General features: G+C 46.6%; 1 pseudogene; it reads left to right on the top strand.

The window, feature by feature from the left end:
• The first annotated feature begins 751 nt into the window (after positions 1-751).
• LOC146817369 (COP9 signalosome complex subunit 7a pseudogene) lies at positions 752-1580 on the top strand (annotated as a pseudogene).
• Positions 1581-2022: the final 442 nt, after the last annotated feature.

Genomic DNA, 2022 nt, shown 5'->3' with positions numbered 1-2022 from the left:
AGATAGAGAATATTAGTATAGTCCAGCCTGGAGGTAATCATGGTGTGGACCACTGTTTTGTATGCTGATAATGGAAGGAAAGTTAAGAATCTTTTGAGCAAGCGAAGGAAGGTGACTGACTTCTGTTCCCACCACAGAGAGAACTTGCGAACAGAAGGAGAACTTGTCATCAAATTTCTCACCCAGATTTTTTATCACTGAAGCAGGCAGTGGTGGGGGTGGCATTTCATCAGGCTAGGAGTTCTTGAACCAATTCTCCTTGGCATGTCCAAAGAGTAAGATTTCATTTTTTTTCGAGTTGCATTGAAGTTGGCTGTCTCGAATTCATTACAGAACTTTAGACCGGCATGTTTTGAATTTTTCTAGTGTAATGGCCACTACAGAGTTGATGGTAAGAGTCAGCTGTGTGTCATCAGCATATGAGACAACCTTAAAGCTTTTCACTGTTATCATGTTACAGTGTGTGCATGCCATTGTATTAGATATCTGATGTGATAACTCAGGGGCTTATTACATAGCTTAGAGATTTGGTTTCATCTACGAGTCACCGATTTGTATCATGACTGCACTCTCAGCCTCTCATGTTTTATAAACCGGTACTGTAGCATCCTGGTGGGTTGGTTTTGTAACCAATAGCAGGGCTCGTAAGGTTGTGAGACTTTCCTTGTACTGCCCCTTAACCTGTCCATCACTGTAGTTTCGTGCTTGCTTAGCACAGGGAAGCTGACTGAATGTTTATGATCTGCTGTCAAGTGGCGTCAGTCTTGGCATGATGGAAGAAATGGTGACTGGTGAGAGTGTCCAATATGAACCAAGAGCAGTTCCTTTTGCTGGCCAACTCTGCAAAGGGGTCAGCCCTAGTTACCTTCATCTACCAGGTCCTGGAGGCGCCCGGGGTCTATGTTTTTGGAGAGATTCTTGACATGCAAAATGTGAAAGAGCTGGCATCTGGGGATCACACTGCCACCTTGCTGCTTCTAACAGTCTTTGCCTTTTAGATGTACTGTGATTACATGGCGGAGTCCTCGACCCTTCCAGCACTCAACGATGCACAGAAGAACAAGCTGAAGCACCTGTCTGTGGTGACGCTGTCTGCAAATTTGAAGTGCATCCCATACTCTGTGCTGCTTGAAAAGCTGCATCTAAAGAATGTGCGCCAGCTGGAGGATCTCATTATTGAGGCAATCTACGCAGATGTGCTGCTTGGTACCCTCGACCAGCGCAACTAGTGGCTTGAGGTGGACTACAGCAGTGGGCGGGACATCAGGAGGGAGGACTTAAGCACCATCTCCCACATGCTTCAGGACTGGTGCCAGGGATGTGAGGCTATGCTTGGTGGAATTGAAGAGCAAGTCAGCCATGCTAATCATCAGAAGCAGCACCTGAGCGTCACCCAGCAGATCGAGGCAGCGGTGGCAAACTTGAAGAAGACCATCAAGGTGACAACTGCTGCAGCCACAGCAGAAGCTGTGGCAGTGACCTTGAAGGACTCAGAACAACACATGGTGGAAATGAGGGAACCCGCTGCCACTTCCAACCAGAGGCAGCCCAGCAAGAAAGCTGTGAAGGGCAAAGGGTGAGGCATGGCTATAGCCCTCTACCCCTCCCCGAACAGGAGACTCTTCACTGAACAACTGGTGGGGAAGGGGGATGTTTGTGACACCCCCCTCCCTATATGCTCTCCTACCCCCATGAACTCTTAGCATGAACCAGTCTAGACTCTCTCCTCAGGTGCCGTCTTGGGTGCCAGTGCTCCTTTAATGGAGTGAGGTGATTGGCACATGTCTTTGTCAAAGAGTATTTGCTAAATGGATGAGCCAATGTGTTGCTGTCTTTGCATAGAATTCAGTGATGTGTTATTGTACAATAAGTCAGTCTGTTATTTGTTAACTTTCATAGCATAAGGTGAGTTAAGATGTATTTATAGAGTGCAGCATTATGGGGAGTAAGTGAATTTCCTTTGGCAAAACCATTAAATAGAATAGAGGGAGATAGCTTGTCGAGGTTTGTATTGTTAATGGA

This window comes from Triturus cristatus, chromosome 6, assembly GCF_964204655.1.
Source record: "Triturus cristatus chromosome 6, aTriCri1.1, whole genome shotgun sequence".
Taxonomy (NCBI): Eukaryota; Metazoa; Chordata; class Amphibia; order Caudata; family Salamandridae; genus Triturus; species Triturus cristatus.
Note: the sequence above shows the minus strand (reverse complement) of the source record. Positions and strands in the feature narration are given on the sequence as shown.